The following is a 26359-nucleotide window of genomic DNA, read 5'->3' as shown; positions in this document are numbered from 1 at the left end:
TATTCTTCCCCCTTCCCCAGTCTCCGTCCTCTCTCCACCAGCAAAAGCGGTTCCCTACCTTTCGCAGCTTCTTGCTCTCCAAGTTCATCTCACCACACCATGTACCTGCTGAATTCTGTTGTTAAGGTTGTGCAGATTGTTGTTAATCTTCCTATCAATTCTCTAGGTGTGTAGGATGATTCAGTATTGGTCTGGCTTTATTTCATGGATGGGAGACACACAAAAAGCTTTCATGCTGTTCTGTCATCTTGGCTACTCCCTGAAACAAGTATTCAAATAAGTTAACAATAACATTCACTTTGTTATATGTGAGCTAAATAAACAGCTGATGAGTTAGACAGTTACTGGTAATGATCCAATTTTTGATAGGGTCATTGGTTACCTTGTTATTGTAAATATCAAGTTTGCCTGGATTTGTTTTCTTTCTTACAGTTTTTCTCCAATTTTATAAATCACTTTTCTTTTATTTATATTTTAAGGAGTGCCTTGGTGGCTCTGTCAGTTAAGCATCTGACTTTAGCTCAGGTCATGATCTCACGGTTCATGGATTTGAGCCCTACATCGGGCTCTGTGCTGACAGCTCAGAGCCTGGAGCCTGCTTCAGTTCTGTGTCTCCCTTTCTCTCTGCCCTTGTCCCACTTGTGCTCTGTCTCTGTCCCTCAAAAAAATAAATAAATATTTAAAAAATAAATTTTAGTTAACATATAGAGTAATAGTAGTTTCAGGAGTAGAATTTAGTGATGCATCACTTACATATAATACCCAGTGCTCATCACAAGTGTCCTCTTTAATACCCATCACCCATTTAACCCATCCCCCTGACCACCTCCCTTCAGCAACTTTGATGAATGGATAAAGAAGATGTGGTATATCTAACCAAGGAATATTACTCAGCCATCAAAAGAGTGAAATCTTGGCATTTGTAACAACATGGATGGAGTTAGAGAGTATTATGCTAAGCACATAAGTCAGTCAGAGAAAGACAAATACCATTTCAGGCTTAGGAAGCCACAATTTTTCATGATAGCTCACAACCACACGTTCCTAATTTTTGCCTCAGAGAGAAATATCACCTTTATTATACAGCACACAAGCTTTTTATCTATTATACAGAAACTCTGTATCTGTCTACCAAGGATGTTTGCTATTACAAATATCATTGCAACAATAGTCCAGAACAAAAATTGTCAGTAAATTTTATCGAAAGATGTTCAGAATGAGAGAGATGCATAGAAAATTATTTGCCAACGTTATAAACCATGTCTTCATAATTTATGTAAATGAAGGGATGAATAATATAATCTTGGTCATATTCAATGGCATTTATAAACATTTATTTAAGTATCTGTATATGCATTTTACCTTATTTGGAGGATTCCTTTGTGTGTGTGTGTGTGTGTGTGTGTGTGTGTGTGTGTGCATGTGTGTGTGTGTGTGTGTATGATTTAAATTCAAAGAAGTTTGCACTTTGTGTATCTGTATGGTTAGTATACTTACAATAATTTTTGGACATGTTATAAATGGATTTCTTAAAGGAAAACTGCCTAACATTATTTTATATCTATTAGAGATATAAACCTGTTACATAATTCTTTTTCATTCAATTAGGTACAAACTGTGAATTCAGTGCTCCATCCATATATGAAAATTATATATGGAGTATATTTTTCAATGAGCAACTAATAATTACTATTTACTCAAAGTACATGAGTAAACTCTTAAATGATGATATATATAAAATCTACTAATTTAATGGCACAAAGGATACAATTTTGTAGTGCATTTGCATAATGAACTACATGTGATTGTTAATGTAAATGTATGTATGTATGTATGTATGTATGTATTTATTTATTTATATTTATATTACCTAATATCTTTCAGTTGAGTCTAACTCATTTCACTTGATTGTTGGGCAGCAACCTCTTTCCTCACTGACTCTGTTACTGAAGGTCCGGTGTACTTCCTGTTCAGTCTTTTGAGTGCCATCAAGCCCTGGTGGTCTCTTCAATCTTTTAAGACCTAAAGGAGTACTCATATGAAGTGAACAGAATCACCACTAACCCACTCCATTTCAGTCACATCCTCCATTTGATCCCTGGTCTAGACTGTGTATCTCACAAGTGTATCTCTGTGTTGTGTGGTTATTGTCTCCTTACCACAGCAACTCCATGCCTAGGTCATTGATTCTTAAATCTCAGTGATATTCTGTATCTGTGACTGGAGAACTGGGAAATCCCTCTCATTTTTTACTGGAATTCATCTTTCTGAGACATGAGGTGCTATTTCCCGTCCTTTAAATGATCATATTGCTAAATTTACTTTGTTTCTTCTAGCTAAAGTGGTCTATCAAACTCTGTAAGCTGTTGTCCCAAAGTCTTTTTAAAAGAGGGGACAAAGCATAATTTTTTTCTCTCTTTGATTTTCAGTGATATCATCTGAAAGTTTGCTTTTCCCCTTCTCAACATGTTTCAATCCACTCAGGAACTTATACATCTTTGTGTATAATAGGAACTTACTAAATCTCTCAAACATATTAAATATATATCTGAAATATTCTTTTTTAAAATTTTTTTGTTATTTATTTTTGACAGAGAGAGAGAGACAGAACATGAGTAGGGGAAGGGCAGAGAGAGAGGGAGACACAGAATCTGAAGCAGGCTCCAGGCTCTGAGCTGTCAGCACAGAGCCTGATGGGGGCCTCGAACTCAGACCGCGAGATCATGATCTGAGCCGAAGTCGGACGCTTAACAGACTGAGCCACCAAGACGCCCCAATTTAGAAATGTTATCCTTACGATCTAAGTGACAACATCAATTGTCACACACAGCGACCATATATTCTAATGGTATTTATTTGGTGTTATTATTCAATAATGTTTCTTTTTATTAAATTGGGAATTTAGAAAGATCAGATTTAAAAATGTCTATTTAGGGATGCCTCAGTGGCTCAGTTGGTTAAGCGTCCAACTTTTGATTTTGGCTCGGTTCGCGATCTCACAGCTTGTGAGGCCAAGCCCCTCATTGGGCTGTACACTGACAGTGTAGAGCCTGCTTAAGATTCTCGCTCTCTGTCCTCTCTGCCTCTCCTCTACTCATGTGTGCTCTCTCTCTCTCTCTCTCAAAATAAATAAACTTAAAAAAAACACACATTTAGAGATGTATGTTGAATATCACAATGAAGAGATTAGTCATGTTTATGTATTTTATCATGATTATTTAAAATTTTATATACAAAATTTATTACATAAATACTTATTCATTAATATTAATATTGGAGGTTATTGATATTTATTGGATGACTACATTTAATTCTCTAATATTTAGAAGAGATAATTTTTAAAACAAGGGGAAAACCCACTACAACAAAAACTATAATGCACTTATTGGAAAAGGAAAAAAAGCTGATCACTTAATATAAAAAACAAGTTCTTTATGAGACTTTGAATTTAATATATGGTAATGTACTCAATTTCTAGAATTCAAGAAATACTTATTTAAATTAAGTGAATAAATCAAGTTTTAATGGCAAGCACAGTTTTTGGATTTTTTACACTTCTGGTTTATTCAGTTGCTATTCACTTCTATTAATGTAGATAAAATTAGATTATTCCCTAATTCCTTATTTGAATACTGAATATGATTTCAAGAGCTATATAACATCTTTGAAACACATTTTAGAAAGCTTTCCCCTTTTGGAATCAGATGAAGTATTACTTAGATCAATTTAAAGAATGCCAATAGATAAACTGTGCATGGATATATGTGTGTATCTACATACATATATATACTATATATGCATATGATAATAAATGTGTATGTGTATATATATATATATAGAGAGAGAGAGAGAGAGAGAGAGAGAAATAGTGTATAAATATATGTTGGTATTTATTTTCAGATTTTGTATTAAACACCAAAGCAACAACTAAGCTTAATCCACAAAGGTGTCTCCTAGAATCTTTAGTATCATTTTATTTATGAAAATCGTCCTAAATGCTTTATTTTAGCTCATGAAGGCCAGATTAAAGTTATTTTTGTCAGCTTTACACAGGCCATAAATAGATACATACTCTCCAATGATTACATAGTCCTACCCACAGCCACAAAGCTGTCTACTGAAGCAGTTATTACCTGAAAAATACAGTCTATCCAAGAAGCATGCTCAACTAGAGCTTTCCATAATGCCATAAGACAAAAATTATAAATAAAGAAATGGGATATTGTCTTAATTTCCTCAACTAGGGGCATGCATTTATTTTTAATTGAGTGATTTCCTAGACCAGAATTTGTCTTGTTTGTGATACCTCCTTAGAGAAGCATTAATATGCAGCTTTTAAGACATGAGTTTAGAAATGTTTTGCTTACAATCTAAGTGACAGCGTCAATTGTCACACACAGTGACCATATATCAAGGAATTACACTAGCATTAGGTAGAACAGCAGGTCCATTTGTTCAAATGCTCACTGAACATATGAGTGATTTTCTCTAACAAGGTCCCCAGGGAACCAACTTACATCCATCACCGCCCGCATCCTGACTGGAAGATAACTATTTTAAACTCCTGCTAAAATATGTGATGTTTTAAGATTGAAATAAAGTATATGTCAGGAGCCAGAGAGAAATACACTGTTGGAATGAATACCAGAGAAAATTTGATAAAAACCAGCAACTGCTCATCTAATCAGATTTTTATTTTTGTTCTTATGTTTTATAGATTATAAATATATAGTGATAAAACTAAGAAATGGAGCTCTATAAGATTATTCTCACTGAAAGTTAGACTCTTTGGGTTTCCTAAAATGTGAATATTTTTAAGGTTCAAATAGATATAACACACACACACACACACACACACATTACTGTATGTAAAACTCTTAGTATTTTGTTGAATTTATTTATTTGTTCAACAAACTACTTCTCTTTTTTACATGGGGCTTATAACTCTAGTTAAAAAGAAAAGCTTTAGTTAATGTATGTAATGGCAGCCACACCCGAAGGTGACGCCCAATGATTTACCTTCATAATACCCCCTTCCTTTGAATGTGAGGGCAGCTATGGCTTGTGTCTAAATAATAGAATATGACAAAGGTGATAGGAGGTAAACTTTAATTGGGTTGCATTATGTGAAAATTTATGTTAACCACCTGGAGCACCAACGATTCTTCCTGCTGGCCTTAAAGAAGCAAACCACTGTGTTATGAACTAACTATGGAGAACGTGGAGAGCACTACATGGCAGGGGACTGCAGCCTGGCTTTAGCAATTGAGAGAACCTCCAGCCACAGCCTGTACGAATCTAGGAACCAGTGGGATCTTCAAAAACTTGAGATAACAAATACAAGTATTTTAACCCACTGAGTTTGCGGTACTTTGTTATTCAGCACAAAAACTAATGCAGTATGAATTTATTCACCTAGGATTAATGTTAGTATACTGGCTTGAGCATGTTGGAGTGGCATTAAAGTTCTGCAGTTTGGCTGTAAAGCTTGAACAAAATATTTGATGGCAGTCTATGAGGTTGAAACGTTAAGAATTTCTTGAGAGAATGTAAAGGAAAGGGTTCAAAGATGTAAGGAGATGGGCATGTAGAATGTTCAAATTGCTCAGTTGTCCCAGGATCATAACTCTGAGAATTATGGCCGAACATTTCCCTTATCGGGATATTGATGGATGTGTAGTTGAACATCTTTGGAAACCTTTGTGCTGTCTACCTTCACAGAGAGATTAGGGAAGAGGATGTTGACATGGAAATGGGTGCTTTTATCTAAATCGGATTACCGGGACTCAAGAATCACAGGGGGTTATCTGTGGTGCCTAACATTAAGAGACAGTATAGAATCACTACCACTGCAATTAAAATAAAAGCTTTAGTAAATACAGTATTTTGATGGATGGGAAGAAACATATTAAGAAATTTCTTGCTATATGTTGATGGGTAAATTCTAGGCCTGACGAGCAGATACTTAATATCAGTTTATATAGAAGAGCCTTGTCTTCTTTTTCCAGCTGCAAGCCTGTTTTCATTCCCTGAATGTAATGTCTACATTCCTACAGCCCCTCAAATAAAGGGAAAGCTTAGTCAGGTGACTGCATTAGAGAAAATGAAATGTGAATCTTTATTGGGATTACTAGATACTGGATCTGAACTGATACTAATTTCTAGTGACTATCATGTCACCACAATCTAGCAGTCATCATTGTGTGTTATGGAAGTGATGTGATAAAGGTGTTTTGATAATCTATTGCTGTATAGTTCCAAAATATGGTGGCTTACAACAATAATAATCATTACTTTTAGTCACAAATCCTCTCTTTGGGCAAGGCCCAGCAGTAGGTTTTGTCTCTGCTCCATGCAGCATTAGCATGATAGGTGATGTAGCTCTACTAGGACTGACATGGACATGTCCAAGATTAGTCACTAACAAGGTTGATGAACTGGTAGTGGCTATCAACTAAGAGCACAAACTGGGAAATCATCATGGGTCTCCATCCTTCTCCATAAGTCTCTCCACAGGGTTGCTTGGGCTTCCTTCCAGTATGGTGGGTTTGTTCTGTGACCCAGTAATATTCTAAGAGGAGGAGATAAGAGATCACACCTTTCTGTCTACAGAGAGACTTCAAATCCATCCTTGACCACTTTCCTGTTTCAGAATTATATAGGAATAGTAATGAGCAATAACTGATGGAACCCCTACCTTGGTATCATGAACAATTTTGGATTGATGAGTTAAGTGGAAAAATCGCAATTTATGTTCCTTTTATGTCCAAACAAAAATGGTAATCAAAAAATGAATGTAACATCCCAAGAGGAATTATAAAAATTAGTGTCATAATCCAAAACCTTATACAGGGACTATTATTTTTTAATGTCCTCATTTATTGCTTTGCAATGTGAACAAACAGAATGTGTCATAAACAATATTGTGTAGTATTTATATTTAAATCACAAATAAATACTGGGAATTCAAGAATATTTTATGTTCGATATTGGGTATCTCTATTTATAAACAGAAACTGTTTCCTATCTTAGTCTGTTCAGGTTGCTATAATAAAATACCACAGACTAGGTGGCTTAAGAACAGCAAAAATTTATTTCTCACAGTTCTTGAGGCTTGGAAGCCCAAGGTCCAGGCACCAACATGGTCACATTCTGGGGAAAGCCCTATTTCTCGTTTACATCTGGCACCTTCTTGCTGTATCTTCACACAGGAAAGGGGCTAGGGATCTCTTGTATAAAGGTACTAAATCTATTCATGAGAGCCCCAACATCATAACCTGAGCACCTCCCTAGGACCCAAACTCTTAATTCCTTCCTATCAGGTATTAGGATTTTAATATATGAATTTTGGTGAGACACAAACATTCAGGCCATAGCACTTGCTAAACAAAATGTAAGACTGAAAAAGTAAGACTTTATGTCAAACTGTCGTGTAATATCAGAAGCATATATTATCATAAGGGAGTTAATTATTTAATTCAGGAATAGTTATTCCTTGTATACGTTGTGCCAGAAATACTGTGCAGAGCAAGAGAGAAAAGTTCTTTGCCCTCAAGGAGTTTTTATTGTAATAAGGATGGTAAAAAATAAATACTAATTGACAAATGTTACATATTCTACCTGCCATCCTATTTTTAAAACACAATTCTCTAATTAAGTAGATCCTACTCTTTTAGATTTTTTAAATGGGCAGGGGGCAGGGGAGTGGGCAATGGAGTAACATAAGAAATGGATCCCGGACTATTTTAATACAAACAAAATAATTGTCCTACATGTAATTGGCTCAGAAATAAAATATGATGGCCTGTTGACATTGTTTTATTAAAATACAGAGGTCTGCATTAGATACAGTTTTCCTTAATGATATGCATTGGTTTTACTTGAATACTACTTAGAATGGAAGCACCTACAGGGCACAAGATTTGTGCCTCAAGAGGCTAAAGACAGAAAAAAATAATCAAATAAATATCTTAGCAATATGGTAGCTGACCACACTGTTTCAAGGGATGCAGAATAAACCTCTCTGAGCATGTCACTATAACTTAATAACACAGAATAGTACCATTATATTCAACAGAGTTTGTCTGAAAAAAAGTCATTAGATAGGTCTTGTATTTTCTTCAGTTCTAGAATCGTTAGTGTTTCAAGTGCACATTTCCAAAGACTTTGAAAATATATATGAACAGTATTAGTCCCCTCAAAAAAACCTTTTGGGTAGTTTATACATTATGAACAGTGTACTTATTAAAATAATGTCATAAAAAGGACTAACCATTCTTTTTGCTTTAGTTCATATCAACTTACTACATATGACTGACACTTAATAAAAACAAACATAAATATTAATATGTTTATTTTTATTCTTCTTCAAACTTCTTTATTTAAATGTTTAATAATACATATGAGGTTTTTAAAATAAAAGGATGATTTTAAAACAATTTTTGGTATATATGGAAACAAACAATGTAATAACAAATATCCTAATTAGTAGTTTAATGAATTGCTTTTTTTCATATATATCTAAATTAACATGATGTTTTTTTTTCCAAAATCTTTCCTTTAAACATTCACAATAACCATGTAAATACTATTGGATGGGCAACAATACAAATTTTAAACAATTTTTATACACACAGGAAAAATTTTAAGTATATTCATACTTAGCACTGATTGCATACAATTTGTCTAATACAGCTTGCATTCTTCCTTGCTTTGAAAATAAAGAAATGGTGAATTATAATTATTATAATAACTACTTCCCTTATATTTAAATACAGAATTCTAAATCAGTGACAAGGCCTCAAATTGGTTAGTTTACATAATGTGCAGAAATATAGAATGAAATATCTGCAGCATAATTACTGGCAGTTGAATAATGAATAATCTGTTCATGTTCAAACAAGTCCGTTAATGTGACACGTAAATTCATGAACATTTATGAGCAATTAATATTCTGAAAGTTAGTGGAACTGGATATCTTACATTATCTTCCCTGAGGTAGAGCTATTTATATACTTTAACCAAGTTAACTATTCCTGTCTTCAAACCTTTGATTTTCCTAATTAATATGATTTTTATTTTTTTAAGTCATAAGTGAACTTAGCATCTGTAAATTGAAATATTTCATATTTGTTTCCATCCACAGTCTGTTGCTCATCAAGATTTAGTGCATCTCTTACTGGTCACACTACCAATGTTTCCCTACCAATGATTCTTAATATCCCCAAGGAAAATATTTAATCAGATTCTCAAGGCAAATAATATCTTGTTTAAAAAATGCCATCTCAAAGAATTTATACACTGAATTGAAGCACTAACAAAGTAAAATATGAAAAATATTTGTCATTGCTTTAATTCACTGTGTCATTTAAGACAGAGTTTTTAAACAAAAATATTATTACTAAGTTTCAGAATCTAATATACCTTTTTTGACAACTCTTATATTCATGGTTGCTTCTGTAAAATATAATCGTATTTTTTAAATGAAGATTTGGTATTGAAAACATTCTTAGATTTGCTCTGATTCAATATCAAAATAGTTTCCAAAAGTATTTTTAACCATGTCATTATATCTGGATTTAGGTTAATATCTCTCTAGAGTTTACAGGATTTCAAATATACCTGAATATCTAAAAGAGTTTTAACAGAGATTAGTTCCATTCTTTGACTAAACATGACAAAATTTTTATATAATAGGTATATATCTTTAAATCTAGTGATTAATCTCACTTCAAAAAGTGTGCAAGTTTTAATAACAAAACTATCAGTTTATTGGAAATAGATTTTTCTGTAATAAAAATTTCCATCATCATCTAGCTGTAGCAAAGTTTCTTCCACTGTAGAATGAAAGGCATTGGACACACCACAAGATTTTTGTCTATATTTCTAATTAAAACTTGAGGAAGTTCTCAGCTGAAAACATGAGAAAGCTCAATATAAAGTCAACACTTTATTTAGGAGAAAAGAAGTTTAATATTTATTTCAGAATATATGAATTTGCCCTTTGCTTTGTTCTAGTAACAGAGGCGCACATGCACACACACACACACACACACACACACACACGAAGTATAGATGATTTTCATTAGCTCACATGTGTGGATGGAGGGGAGAAATGGGAATAGTAGAGACATAGGATAAAATCTATAACACGGAATCACTATATAATATTTCAAGGCTATACACGTTTTAAAAAATTAAACATAGTATTCAAAAAGTTAAATTTGGAAATAAAACGTAAAACAAGTCATTTTGGCACAGGAGTTAACAGAGAACAATTCCTAAAGGGATGAAATATTATTTATGGTGTTTGCTGACTACCTGGGTGGCTGGAAGGGTAAAGTGTACAAAAGGATAGAGAACATTCAAGATGAAGAACTAGCAATAGTATGAATCAAGGTCATGACAAAGAAATTTCATGGGTTTAGGAAGTAACTAAAATGGCCTGACTAGAAGGGAATATTTTTGTTCAGGAATTATAAAAGAAAATGAGATTTCATAAATTAGGGAGAATAATTGTAAAGAACTATGGATATTATAATAATAATAACAGTAATAGTAATTATTACTACCAATGTCCTTCATTGATGCCATATAGAGAAAAAAATTATTTATTTTGAGAGAGAGAAAGAGAGAGAGAGAGAGAGGGAGAGATATGCAGGGCTCAATCTCACCCACTCTGAGATCCCGACCTGAGCCAAAATCAAGAGTCAGACGCTTAACTGACTGAGCCACCCAGGCACCCCTAGAGCAAAGATTTTTAATGCAAAAATGCAAAACTCAATAGATATATGATGAACAAGACAAAAGGCATTTGAAAATTTGAGAAATATGATTGAAATAATCAAGGTGTAAAGTGAGATTGTAATATTTTTATAACACTAAGCAAAGAAAGGAGGTGAAAAAGGTAAAATCTAATTCAGAGGATGAAGCAATAGACAAAAAGTACAAGAAAACCAAATGGGAAAATGGAAGTTTTAAAATATCACAAGCACTAATCTAATATTTCAGACTATTAAACATCTTTTTGAATGTCAGAGGAAACATGGATGAATAATAATACATCATGAATCTCGGGGCACCTGAATAGCTCAGTCAGTAGACCATGTGACTCTCGATCTTGGAATAGTGAATTTGAGCCCTATGTGGAGAGGTAGATTGTACTTTAAAAACAAACAAAAAAACAAAGAGACAAACAGACAAACAAAGGAATCATAAGCACACTGTTATCAATTCAATATCAAGACAAGTATTATAGGACAGGAAAAGTAACACGATTATAGTTGGTATAAACTATTATAAAAATATATGGAAATATTAAGAATCTCTCAAAGTAAGGAAATGTTTGAAATGGAGTAGAATGAGATAAAATAAAAGCACTTTAGAATTAGATTGATCTTAAACATACTAAAGAAAAGAAAGGGGAAAAAACTATTAAAACTATTAAAAGTCCACCTCAATGCTTGAAAGCAGAAATCCAAACATCATAGAAAATTCTCTGCAGCTTGTCAAATCAGCCTCCATAAAAGAACATGGCCTCTTGGAAAGCATTATGACTTTTATAGCTATAAAAAACATGTACTGAGGTAATAGACTGGGTAGATTTGTCCTTCCCATCTAGCTTATAACCTAAAAGCTTGCGAAAAATCCTGAATAACAATATCATCAATCTTTCGAGTATGAGCTACTGAATGCTGCTGTATATCATATCAACTGAAAGACAGCAGAATAGTGGTTGTCAAGCTGGCAGTATTTAGTGAGGGACAGGAACATCAATTCTCAATAGGAAATTAGAGACAGGAAAGTGGGGAAAGTTAATTAAAGATATATATTTTTCATTTAAAAAATATGTATATATATATATATATATATATATATATATATATATACACACACACACATATGTATTTACACTCACGTGAACACATGTATTATGTATGAGTTTATCTTTTATGACGTAATACTGTTTTAAATTAAAAGTTTTTATCAAGATTATTCTGTGTTTATGTCTAAATTGTATATGAATATTCACATTTGAAGTAAATATTTATCATACCTCTCTCATAATAGCTTGACATAAATATCTTATAATCATCAGTTACCTTTGCAGATATTTTGCTAGGTCATTGGGGAATATAAATTAAGTATCGGAAACACTTTATGAACTACATTACGGTGACAGTATGCTGCAAATGACAGAGTTCTCTACACAGGTAACTTAAGTTATAACAGTTAAAAAATGTGACATTAATCAAATGGCTTTAAAATATATGTTTATACAAGATAATAATGATTTCATTTATTTGTTTATTTTTTTGCCAGTAGGAGAAAACTTTCTGTTTCTTAGAGGGTAAATATGACATTAGGTTCTTCCAGATAATCTTTTTTCCTTAAAGCCAATTTTACCTTATAATGTAATCTAATCACAGGAATGATCCCTCATTATATTCAGAGAATTATCCACACCCAAAACGTAAGGGATTATATAAGGTCCAGGTTCACGGGGGGAGGGGGGATCATTTTAAAACTCTGCCTACCCAAGTCAGCATTAATTAAATCTTTTAAGATGATATAATATATGCAATCAGGTATCTGGCTACTGAAGGAGAGCTCTGAACATCTGTAGGTAATTTACAATTCAGATAAGTTGTGCACTAATAAACAGATTTGTGTGAAATAGGTGTGTTCACTACCTGCATTAAGGCTACCATAACAAACTAACAAGTTGCATGAGACAAAGCCACTGGGGCCATGCCATTTTAGGTGTTTTTCTAACACCATTCATGGTATATCATTTATCTCTAAATATATTAACATATTTACTATTGCTGTGGTTGAGTATTGAAGATTTCCCCCTTCTATCCAGACTTTTACTTTTAAAAATTTCTATGTCTTTAATAAAAATATCAGATTATGGTTTTTAGAATTTTGAAATATATACATCTTTGTGATTGTGTGGCCCTCCCACATACACTCCCCTGATTATATCCTTAGCAGGTTTAGATGGTAGGGTTCATTTTTGCCTTTGCGTCTTTATGGAGAATTCCACAATTCAGCATCTGTTGGCATAACCAATTTTTACACGCACAGAACATAGTTGACATTTTTGTCAAAATCAGTGACAAAAAATTTACAGAAGTCTATAATGATTTACAAAGACAAAACACAGAAAAGCAATTTTTGGAGAATTAAAAATTTATTGTATTTTTTAATAATATATTCTGATTATAATAATCAAATTTGAAAAACACATATTTAAATATTTTCACATTTGTGAAAAGTCTTTTGGAACAGACTATAATGTTCACAATTTTTTTCATTAAGAATAGTTTTTATAACCAATATCATGTATTTGAAAGAAACAACTGATATTTATTTGTTTCATTCAAATAAGTAAACATTTTAATATGACTTTTTTATGAAATAAATGGTTTCCTAAGAACTACTAGCCTACGATTTACAGTGATTGATTCTCCTTCAACTCTAAATATATCTCTCAAAATAATTTAAAATATATTCTGAAACAAAGTTTTAGATGGGATAATTTTCCCTGATTTTTAAAATAAATCAGAGCTAGGAAAATGTATTTTACTCTCCAACATTCTGTCTTATTGAAAAGAAATACCAACATGGTTGAATGGCAGAATTGCTAGAACACTGAATGGCCAGATACATGATATCAAATAATAGTGAATAATAATTTAAGAGAAAAGAAAGGCTAACTTTCTTGTTATGATAGTCTGCAGATTTGAAAACCTCCTATTCCTTTCAACAGAATATTCCACTGACCAGCCATTCATTAAATTTGAAAGAAATAAAACTGAAACAAATCAACATATAGCAGAACAATTTCAAATCAAAAGCAAAGATTTAAAAGCATATAAAGATACAAATGTACTGTGACTATTTTATCCAAGAATGTAAGTATCAGAACTTCTATACCCATTACATGGAAATTCATGAAAGTATTTTTGTTTATATTTTCACACACACACACACACACACACACACACACACACACACACCACACAGGAATGATGTTTCACTAAAGACTATCATTGTTCCCCTGTAGCATCTAAGTATTATTGCATGAAAATTACAATGTGTTCTACTCAATAGCTATTTGATTTATAATTATTGGATCTTAAAATGAAACATGAGATATCCTAGTTAATAGTATTTATACTCACATTTATTTTAATAGACTATAAAAATAAAAATAAATGCAAGCACAGCACATTATATATTTTATCATTTTCCTTATTTTATTTTGACAAATACAAAGAAATATTAAGAAACTACATCCATATTTGCAGGTGTGAATCAATTTTTTTTAATGCAGGCAGCAAATCTTGCATACAAGCTTTCTTGCTTTTCAAAGAAAATTAGATTAAAAAATGATAAAGTTTATTGTCTCTTGCCAATTTTTTTTAAATCGTGATTAATAAAGTTGGGAAGAAAATCCTTTATGTCTGACAGTAATTAAATTATCATCTATGAAAGTGTGCCTTTGCGGTGGGATTAGGATGTGTGTATGTGTGTATTTCATAATGAAGTCCAAGACTTTTTTCTTACAATGGAGAGGAGAAGAATTTCAACTGATAAGGAGTAGTTAAAAGAAAACTACTGATTCTTTTCAGGAAGCTGTTAAAAGAAACAACAACAAACAACAACAATAACAACAAAATATCTTTTTTTTTTTTTATTTTGGCCAGATAGCCTATTAATTCTTCCACATTCTCAAATTATTTTTACATTGCCCCTTTCAGTACCTGGAATTAGTACAGGGTATCTGAATATTTAAACTGTGATCACTGCTAATGGTACATGAGTTCTACAAGTTTACCCCCACCATGTAAATTTGCTTAACGACTCCTGAGATTTATTTGCTTTAGATTTGTGGATAATAGAACCCACATTTTACTATGTGAAGTGATTACGTAGCAAAGCACAGAATGGCTGCATACATGACATTTAAATAGCAAAACAGACAAAATATCATAAATGTCATATTTCTGGCCAATAGCAGGAATTGCTTTTCAGTTAAGATTCAGTCAATGAGTTTTTATACACTGGAGATACTCATAATCTTATTCTGTAATTCATCATGGGTAAAACCCCAAAGCGCCAAGGAGACATAGTTATATAGCCAAGCTGATTCTATAAAAAAATAAAATCTAAAACTCAAATGATAAAAGCTTAAATCGCATATTACCAAAAGAAAGAAATAGCTCTTTGGTGATACTATTAATAATTGTCCTACTTTTAAAGATTGAAATAATATTTTCTTCTTTATGCAAGTAAAATAGTGATTCTGTCTCAAGGAAACAAAAATCCAAAGGGCTGATATAATGAAAATAGCATAGGATACCTAGGAGGAAAACTGCCAAATGTGGACAAGGAAAGAGGAGTTTAGGCTGCACCACAGCAGAACCAATCAAACTGTTTCTTTTTGGCAGGGCATTGGAAATCAATATCAGAAATACATTCTATGTTATTTACAGTCAATTGTATATCTATGCTTAGTTAACTGCCTGATAAATGTTTACATACATTTATCATCAATGTTGACCCCTGTCCTGTGGCCTAGAAGCCTAGGTTTAAATGCCAAATGATTATCTCTGAAAATGCAATACACTTTCACAGAGTTTATTTTTTTATATATTTTTAATGCTTATTTGTTTATTTTGAGAGAGTGGGAGAGAAAGAATGTGAGCGGGAATAGGCAGAGAGAAAGGGAGAAAAAGAATCCCAAGCAGGCTCCATGCTGTCAGCTCATAGCCTGATGTGGGGCTTGAACTCAGGAACCACAAGACCATGACCTGAGCTGAAATCAAGAGTCCAACACTTAACCGACTGAGCCACCCAAGCGCCCTCCATCTTGCAAAGTTTCAAACAGAACTTGTGTCATTTTTCTGGTTATAAAGCCCTACTTTTCCTGCACCTAGAACCAAAGCAGAGATTCCATAGTATAAAATGGCAAACCCAACCCCAGTCTCTTCTTGCTACTGCTTTTATTTATGGTTGACTTTGATGCCCACCAACTTGCTAAAATTATTCTTGGTTCCATCATTGTCTGAAATTAATTTATTTCTTTACACATTGGTTACATATATAATATGCACTCTTTTCTGAGTCGTGCATTCTATATTGTATCCTGCCTCTTTCACTGTGGCTCCTTTTTTTTTGTAATTTATTTTGAGTATTTTGGTGAAGAGTTGCAACTCATAATGGTGACAGAAGTTATCACAGTGACAGTGCTGACCCTGAGGTAAAGGACAAAGAAAGAGTTCTGTGTGATAAAGCACCATGTTTACTGTGACTTTATGTGCTTTCAAGAATATGGTTAAAAATGAGGATGAAAATCAGCAGTCGTTTCCAGATTCGTAGGGTCATGTGTCAACATGAAAATCACAATAAAGCCTCGGCAACAAGTATAAGAATGGCATGGGAGAAATGGCTAGGGAAGCCAGCTGGGAAGGGCAAAAGTCTGATATAAATCAACTAGCAAAGGAGAAAAGCGGATTGCATACTATCAGCGTCAGCATCACAAAGCAGAGTATAGAAGAGTGGGTTTGAACTACAGGGTCGAAGAGTTAATACTGGTGTAACTCTACACAGAGGGACCTCGTATAGTGGCGATCAGCTTCAAGCTCTCATTTGTAGAATCTCCATCCCATACATGCTATATATGTATGTTACCATGCAAATGACTTCCTGGCTGTTTTCTATCGCCTAGAGTTCAGTTCCATGACCTTATTTACTCTGAGGATTTGACAGAGTTAAAAATAATGTGACCTGTTGCCTTGAGAAAATAGAATGGAAAGATGAAAGATTGGAGATAATACATTGATAAAGACAATTCTTGGTTGTTGCAGTTCCTTATAAGGTAAATCATTTTTTTAGAGGATGCAATTGGCAATACTTTTTTTTTTCTCTTTCTTTTTTTACTTTGTGCTTTTTCCCAGATTTTTTACACTAAAAAAACCATGTTACGTTTGTAACTGGAAAAGATAAATTTGTATAAGAAAGAAAACACCGCTAAAAGATAATGATGCTGGAAAATATTTGTAATACAGATAAAAAATAAACACTATATATAATAACATTTTGAGCTCATTTAAATATAAAATGAAAAAGGAGACTATCTCAATATAAAAATATTTGGACATAAATAGGTTAAGTTACTGAATACAAATGGTTAATCAAACATAAAAACTTAGTTTCATGAGTAATGAAGGAAATGAAAACTCAAAGATTCTAATTTTTATCCTTCCATCATTTTTCACTGTGTTCACAAATTATGTAATTATATAAATAGTCCTGAACGTTCTAATAATGTGTGTGTGTTATGTGTCAAACAGATATTTGTGCAGTCTTCATATTAGTCTTATTAGTCAATATTAGTCAATATTAGAAGCAATATGTTAGGATGCTTTTCTTTACTTTTCTCTAATGGATGCTGAGTCTCTAACTACTCGGTATTATAGCTAGGGAAAAATGTGGACGTGTGAAATACGTACCACAGTTCTTTACAAGCAAATGGTAAACAAAAAGATCAGCTCCCACCTCTGAATTTTTTGATTCCCTTATAAAGAAGGGAATATATATATATATATATATATATATATATATATATATATATACACACACACACATATGCACACATATACACACATATATACACACATACATACACATATACATATATATCTATATGGAGGCAACTGTCGCTATAAAATGAGTGCAAAAAATAAGAGAAAAATTATGTATCTTCCAGGCTTCTAAGACCATGACAATAAGGTGTACAAATAGCGAGACAAAGCCATAAAAAAAGACCAATGAATTACACTTTATGTAAAATTATATAAGCAGATGATCACAACTAGACTACTATGTTACACAATTCCATATACTGTGGCAATGGAACAATAAATCATTCTTAATCAAACCTATATTTTGCTCCACAACTGAAATGAAAAAAATTTCAGATTACTCTCTTAGGCAAAAAGAGATCTTCTTGCTAATTAACATTCAATGAACGACATATTTATTCAGGATAAAGATGTCCAAGAAGTTTTACACATTTTGCCACCGACGTGAAGAAAGTATTAACTAGATTCTGAGGGGCAATTTCATACTAAAATAAGTAATAGAGAATGTTGTTTCGCCCAACCCTTTATATAAAATAAGTAACCAAACTTTTTATTTTTTTACATTTCATAGGAAAGTATAGATATTATATTTTAAGAATAAAGATATTTGTGGTAAATGGGAAAATCAGAACAAATTATGTATTCATGTATATCTTCGACCAGAAGTATATACATGACATTAATAATGCAGTGTGTTATTAAGACTTATTAATGAGTTGGTAAAAAAAGAAAATCAGTATGAATTACCATCTTTTCAATTTTCATAAAATGAAAATAGAAAGTACCAGATGATGAATAGTCTACAAGTAATCACTTTGTTCCCCCCACCACCCAGATGGTTAGTTTGAACACTGATTTTTCCTTCCTAAAGCTGTTTCTTTGACAGCCAACCACAGCTTTCTTCCTCCAGATGTGCTATCTGCCATCTATGCTAATCCACACACACACACATAAGATTGATGATTTTGTCCTGTAGTTTTCATGCCGCATTCTGCCTCTCTCCTACACGTTCATGATATATTTTGAGATAAGAGCCTATCTTTGTACTATTCCTCTTTTCACAGATAAATTGACAAGATGTGAAGGACAGAATGGATCAACAGGGACAAGACCTTCTCTTCTGAGATAATTTGGTGGTAGCAACAGTCTTTGATACTGTGTTCATCAAGCAAATGCTTCCCTTTTCAGAAACCTCAAATCTGCAAACCATTATCTTGAAATGCGTTTGTCATAGATCTGAAGTATCATTTTCTTTATCTAACATCAAGCAGTTTTGCATTTTCTTAATTGGTCCTTCTTTAAGCAGTGTGAAGAATGTATTTTCTGGTAGTTCTGTTGAGATAAGAGCAGTGCAATTTTTCCTCAACAGTCTGGTTACACTGGTTTTCACATAATTTCAAGGCCTTATTTCAGTTTCAATGTAAGTATCTTATTCTAATCATTTGTCATGTAGTCTGTCACTACATTGTTGAGTTATTTAGCTTTTTGTTTTTGTTTTTTTTTTTTTTTTTTTTTTTTTTTGCATTCTTATGGTCACACTAGCCTTGAAAAAGCAATGATTTGTAAAAATAAAAATCAAATAAAAAATACTACAGGGGGGCCTGGGTGGCTCAGTCAGTTAAACTTCTGACTTCAGCTCAGGTCATGATCTCGCAGTTCGTGAGTTTGAGCCGAGCCCCACGTGGGGCTCTGTGCTGACAGCTCCGAGCCTGGAGCCTGCTTCAAATTCCGTGTCTCCCTCTCTCTCTGCCCCTCCCCGCTCACGCTCTATCCCTCTCTGTGTCTCAAAAATGAATAAACATTACAAAAACATTAAAAAAATACTATATAATTCCAGCCCAAATGTGATTAAATCCAAAAGTACAATTCCAGAATTATGAAATTATTTTAAAAGTTAGGCAGTGAATGTTCTCTTCATAAAATGATTTCTAGGCATACAGTAGCCTCAACCTACTTACAACATAGTCCATTAGGAGACAACATCACCAGACTAATCAAAGTTAGCTGTTCAGGTCACTACACTGTCTTCTGTTTTGTTTATCTCATGCCCTTTGTATCCTGCTTTGCATCCTTTGTTCTCAGACTGTTCAACTATCCCAACTGTGGGATACTCCATACTCTGAACTTTTCTATGCTACTTCACCTGATATTCATTCATCCCCATCCCCAACATTCCACCAACAAACCGCAGTATACCCCAGTCATATTTGCTTAATTTCTGAGGATTATGTATTAGGTTCAATAATAGCAAACAAATCAGTAAAATAATCCATTCAGATGTGTTTATTTAAGTGCTAACACTTTTCATCATGATAATGCCTTCATACCATAGACGTTGTTTGAATGGTTAAAAGTAGGATCCTTCAAAATCTATCCACCTAATACATGGGGTTAATGAAAAAGAAAAAAAAAGGTATGTTATAATATGTTTAATTAGAGACTGACACAGTAGAGCATATAGGTAAGTCATAACTTTGTGAAACATGGGTATTATACTCTTGGTAACTGAATATAATAAATGAAAGTCATGAGGATTTGTAAGTCATTTGATGGTTTTGGATAGTTGACAAATTGTGATGTGCCAATAGAAGTATTCTTTCTACATTGTAATATCCTTATTGTATAAACTTTTCTACTATACCTATTTTATCTGCTCTACTTCCAAACTGGCTGGCCTCACACATTTCTTTGGAAGCCTCATTAGACCTTATAAATTAAGAAATCTCTGCTAGTATTCATTCTGTTACCCAGAATGGACAATGGCGTGGTTGAACATGTGAGAAACCCATTTATTTGCATATTTAAGCCAACAGTGTGGTTTTTCCGTCTTTGTGATTGCAGATGGTAAGTTCATAGTTAAGGCTGTGCCTGAAGCCACAGTCTCAAAAGCCTTTGTTGCATCTCAGTTTGAGCTACAATCATGCATTCCTTTTTTACTGTATTCTTTTTAAGGTGCTCCCAGCGCATTCCGCTGTGAATTTACATACCTGACATAAACTGCACTTTAAGTCATACTATCTCAGAATGCACTTTGTATTTTGGGATTTCCATTTTGCTAATTGGCATCAATGATTGAATAAATCAGAGAATAAAAACTACATTTGTCTCAGAGAATGTATTCTCATAAAGTTCCTGTGTCATAGAAAAGGAAACATAATACCACCGCTAAGAAAGATAAGAGTAGCAATATCATCAAATAATACCTTATAGTGCATTTCCTTCTTTCCCTTAGCTAATTTGTTTGTTCTGTACACTTAATACCTTTTCCTCTTAAACTGAAAATAACTGAATATTGTTGATAGATTTAAACCAGTATAGTAATTTTTATATTCTACTATAATCTTTAACCCATTTTCATCTCATATAAAATTGATATATATTTATTTCAAATATTGTATTAAAGTCTTGTCTCCATTTCCCCCAACCATTCTGTTTTTTTATTCTTTCTTTCTTTTGCTCTAATTTTCATAATATTCTGACTTGATAGCCATATACTTGTCGTATTCTTTATTTTTAATTTTTTTAATGTTTATTAATTCTTACACACACACACACAGAGACAGACAGAGCATGAATTGAGGAGGGGCAGAACAAAAGAGGGACACAGAATCTGAAATAGGGTCCAGGCTCTGAGCTTTCAGCAGAGAGCCCAATGCCGGGCTCAAACTCACGAGCCATGAGATCGTGACCTGAGTGAAATTAGGACCCTTAACCTACTAGGCCGCCCAGGTGCCCCTACTGGTTCTGTTCTTTAAATGATTAACAAGAGATTAAAACATTCAATTTCACTTTATCAAAATCTAATGTAACTTGAATTTATTGCTATTTACCATGCTCTTGATTTTATATTGTTCAAATAAACAATACTGTTCAAATGAATTTTAATTCACTCTTTCTAAACCCAAAATATGACATTTTAATATATTCAAAAATTATCTAAATTTATTCCCATATTTATGCTTTCTATATAGCTGTACACTTCTTCCTGCATTTTCACAATGCCACTAGAATTTTTGTGTTTCCTTTTGCTTGAAGACTACCCTTTAATGTTTCCTTTAGTCCACTTTTGCTGGTAATACATGGAATAACTTTTTTGTGAGAAATATTAGTTTATTTTTATTTTGGAAGGACATTTTTATTAGATAGAGAGTGGTAAATTGGCATGAATTTCATTCATTTCTTGGTTAAAGTGTGATATTTCACTTTAATTCTTATTTTTCAAGGAAAGAATTTTTGATCTGTATATTTTAGAAATCTTATTTTTATTTTTTTATTTTTATTTTACTTTATTTTTTAATATGAAATTTATTGTGAAATTGGTTTCCATACAACACCCAGTGCTCCTCCCAGCAGGTGCCCTCCTCAATGCCCATCACCCGATACCATATGTTTTCACTCTTATGTGGATCCTGAGAAACTTAACAGAAATCTTATTTTTAGATTTAAATTTTAACAGTTTTACCCTGGACACCTCGGTATGAATTTCTGTTTTCATTGTTTTTAGGGGTTGTAAGAGTTTCATGAACCTGTTGCTTATTTATTAACTGTTTCCCACTTGGGATATTTATTAGTCATTATCTATTAAAATATTGCTTCTTCCCCACTCTTATTTCATCTACCATCCAGACTTCAGGTCTTCTAACTATATCTCTATTTTTCCTACTTTTTTTTTTTTATTTTATGTTGTTTTGTCTCTCTAGGACTCATTCTGTATGTTTTCTTCTGACTCATATTTCATTCACTCTTAACCTGTTTAATCTGATATTAAGCCATCCTTTAAGATATTACTGTATTTACTATATTCTAATTTTAAAATATCCATTTGCTAATTTTTACACTTTACAGTTTTTTGTATTGCATCCCCAGTAGAGGTTTCAATCTATGCCTGATAAATAATTCAATTTATCACTTGAGTATCCTGTAGGCTTGTCTCTATTATTTGCTCTTTCTTATTTTATAATTATGTAATTTTCTTTTCATTTATGACTAATTAGATTTTTGAGTTTGGGATTTAGGGTGATCAATGGAATATAAAATTACAGGTCTAAGATTATGTTGTTTTGCTCCCAAGACAATTTATGTTTACCTGTGTTCTTTTATGTGTCCTTTTTGCCCCAAGAAAAGTACTGCTTAGCTAACCAGCTTCTCAGAAATCTCTCCTGAGAAGTCAGAAGAGTCGCTCCAAATACTAGTCTTATCTCTCTAATTTTTCTTCTCTTTTTAGGTAATCATTCTATTTTTTCCACCAGTGCATTAAAAAGAAAAAAAAGCTCTTAGTAACCCAATAATTGCTTCAACCAATTTTCATAATTTGTCTAACTTTTATACTTTTTATTTAGTAAGAGAGTTTATCCAAATTACCTTTAATGTCAATGACACCTTGATTTATAAAAATTTATATATTTATGCCTTTCATGACATTTTCAGAATTAGCAGATGTAGTATGACAACAGAATTAAATAACAACTAATTTATTGTGTTTATATTATAATTAAACCCATGTGCATAATTGTATGTGAGTTGCAGTGGAGAGAAAATTCAGTATCAGAGTAAATGACACTAAAAATGTTATTTGTGGTTTAGACCACTTGGAAATGGAAAAAGTATTAATCATATTAACTTATTCTTGTTTTGTATTCTATTTGATTAAGAATGATAATGAATTATATATTGGTCAACATGTATCAGAGCTATATTTTGTGGCTGCTAAATCAGAGATTGAAACTATCTAATGAAACAGTTAGTATTTTAGTTTTGAGCACTTACTGAAGGGAAGAAGAATAAATACCTTATGTAAGGTGAAACAATCTCTAAAATATAAATGCATAATCATTTATTGATCATAATTATAAACATCTAGTTAATCAATATTATTTATTTCAGATCTCATAAATTAAGAAGGCACAAAGATTAAACTTTGACAATTTAAAAGAAATGTAATACTGATAAAGCAAATTGATTAAAATATAAAATAAAATATGCTGAGGATATTATTTGTGAAAATGGGTAAACTAATTATATCCTATTTCCTTTAATGAATCATGATTCCTATAATTAACATGTATTCCCTAAACCTAAAAGGATATTTTTTCTGTATACCTAAATATTTGAGTGTCTGTGAGATTTTGCCCATTGAAAATTTATAGCAATGCCAACTTTTGGGAATAAATAAATTGGAATCAGTCTTGATAAAATAGGATAATGAATGCTGACACAAAGACTGAGATAAAGCTTACTAATCACATCACTTAGCAATAGCTAATGAGGAAGCCATCATGCCAATTTATCCCCCAAATTATGTAATTCAGCTGAAGCATCATAAGCAAATTAGAAATGTTAATGATTATCTGAAGAATAACACAGCAATGTGGAACTGCCCAGTCCATCTTAGAACTGTAGTTTGGTAAAGAAAAGTGGCCTTAAAATTGCAACCATTGTAGCAAAATAATGCCATGTAAAGCTAGTTTGAGGGTTTAGAGGGAATCAGGAGTGATGTGAATTTAATTGTTTTTTTGGTCTCACGATCATAAATGACCATTTTTTCTCTGTTATATTTTTAAAAATTGTCTCGTATCTATAAGGTTATCCTTGTGAAAATCTTGGCTATCCAATGTAATTTAGTAGTTTTTACTAATATCCTGTCAAACTTAGTAGCTGTTGAGGAAGGAATCTTAATCATTTTAAGAAAAAATATTATAGTCTCCCTCTCACCTGTTACATAAAGATCAAATACATTCGTATTTGTGTTTCTCTGAGAATCTTAAAGCTCAGAATGTAAACCAAAGACACATTTAAAGAAAAAATTTCATCCATATCATTGACCAACATTGAAAGTATATTTAGTCATTAAGTGCTAATAATGAATAAATTGGTATTACAACACATACTTTGAATTAGTGTGAGCATAGAAATATATTTTTTAGAAAGTCATGGGAGTAAATTTACATTTTCTTTTAATTATGTCCATGGAATTCATATTTACACTTTTAAAGAATAAATGACAAGTAGCAGCAAACAAATTAAGCTTTTATGCCCTTAGAATATTAAATGTAACTTTTGTGTCTATTTAGAATAATGATCTACACATAGTTTATGTGGTTTACATGATTTACTTAAGACTAAGGTGCCAAGTATTACCTAATTGATATTAAATTATATTATAGTTTAAAATCTTATACAAAATTAACATTCAAACTTATGTGTGTTGATAGAAAGAAATCATTTTTGAAATTCTTAGAAAAAAACAAAAAAATAATGAAAGTCCATTTATTAAACAATAGTTTCGGGTAAATTGTTTTAACTTGTTTGATGAAATATTTGTACTGGAGAATAATTGCTTTCCAAAACACATTTTGGAGTTTTAAGCATAAGATTCTTGGGGCACCTCGGTGGTTCAGTCAGTTGAGTGTCCAACTCTTGATTTTGGCTCAGGTCATGATTCCAAGGTCATGATATCGAGCCCTCCCTCAGGCTCTGTGCTGAGCATGGGGCCTGCTCAAGATTCTCCCTCTCTCTCTCTCTCCCCCCTTCTGCCCCTCTTCCCCGCTCACGTGTTCTCTCTATCAAATAAAAATAAATAAAATAAAATAAACTTAAGATTCTTGTTCAATGTACACTATGTAAATTTTCAGGTTCACAGCAAAAAAAACATTGATGATTCTATAGTTTTATAAGATATAAATATTATATTTGTATTTGGTTACATTCTATATTTGCATTTTGGTGCCTTTTAGCAAATCAATTTTTAGAAAAAAAGTACTGGACACACGCACATTTTAAATTGAATTTTTCATAAATGTTTCTCTTGTAGAAATGTGATTATGATTCAAAACAAAAGGGTGAGAAGAAGAAATCAATGTTAATAATATACTTGACTTTAAAAGTGTGAGAAAGAGGAGCAGGTGATGTATAATACAGCTAAGGATATTAAAAGAAAGTCAAATTGGGCAATCAGAGAAAGACACATTAGCATGTGAAATGCTAAAAGAATGCTGAATGCTGAAAGAATCAGCATTTCATAACTACTGATATTCTTGTCAAAATAATCAAAGTTGTGGTTGAAGACATGCTTTACTTTCACTGAACACTGCAAGATGTTGCATGACTGAAAAGTGCCATTTTCCTGTAAGAGAAACAAATAATGGAAACAAAATATCTCTTCATGTATATTATATGTGATATATATGCATCATATGTATGTGTATATAGGTGATATATGTATGTCTTTGTGTATGAATTAATATCTAGACATAGAGACTACATATTCTTTATATGGAATTTGCATATGAAATGAGAGAGAATATATGTAAGTGAGAAAGAGAGAGAGACATAGGGAAAGAGAGAGAGTATATGAGCAACTATTACCTCAACATACTAAACTAGAGAGAAGAGAAAGCTAATGTTTAAAACCCACTTCATAAAAGCACTTTACCCTATTTACATAAGTTCTTCTGCAAATTTCACTGGCAAGTTCTTCCCTGAAATACTGTACTGAAAAGGGCCACAAAAGAATTCTGAGTAAAGTTCAGTGTTTTGGTTTTTTTTTTATTAGCTGCTTCAAAATCCACTAATTTCCTTTTTACGCTGTGGGTTCTGCTGACCTTTATAATAATGTGAAAAGTATACCAATAATGAAGGGTAAAGAAAAAAATGAGGTTCGAACCTAGAAAGAAATTCATCCAGTTTTTCTCAAGTGAAATCAAAAC

This window comes from Panthera leo, chromosome B1 (assembly GCF_018350215.1).
Source record: "Panthera leo isolate Ple1 chromosome B1, P.leo_Ple1_pat1.1, whole genome shotgun sequence".
NCBI classification, from domain to species: Eukaryota; Metazoa; Chordata; class Mammalia; order Carnivora; family Felidae; genus Panthera; species Panthera leo.
Note: the sequence above shows the minus strand (reverse complement) of the source record.